Below are 463 nucleotides of genomic sequence, written 5' to 3'. Positions count from 1 at the left end.
GCGGGGAGCTGGGCTGGCTCAGCCGCCGCCAGACACATCAAAGCGGCTCTCTGCGTCCCCAGCGTGTCCACCCCCGGGGGCCACCACGTCCCCAAACCTCACAGCTCAGCCCAGGCTGCTGCAGCGCCAGCTCACCCCAGCTGCGCCATGCCATCGTCACCTCAGTGCGCGCAGGGATGACGGTCTCCAGAAAGGACCGGAGACATTAGCCCAGCGCCAGGAACTCGGGAATGCCGCCAGCGCCTTCCTCCAGCAGAGAAGTGCTGGCACGTGGGAATGCCTCCACAGCTGTGCCGTCACCGGCACGGCGCAGAGCCCTGCTCACCAGCCGGAGCAGCGTGCCCGGATAGAGCTGGCACATCCCGCTGGGTTCAGGAAATGAAACGCTGCCCTGAAGACAGGCAGAAAGGGCCCACGCGCTCCATACTCTGACGTGTGGAAACAAAGCACTTGTGCTGCCTGC

This window comes from Eurypyga helias, unplaced genomic scaffold (genome assembly GCF_000690775.1).
Source record: "Eurypyga helias isolate BGI_N326 unplaced genomic scaffold, ASM69077v1 scaffold37835, whole genome shotgun sequence".
In the NCBI taxonomy this organism is placed as follows: Eukaryota; Metazoa; Chordata; class Aves; order Eurypygiformes; family Eurypygidae; genus Eurypyga; species Eurypyga helias.
Note: the sequence above shows the minus strand (reverse complement) of the source record.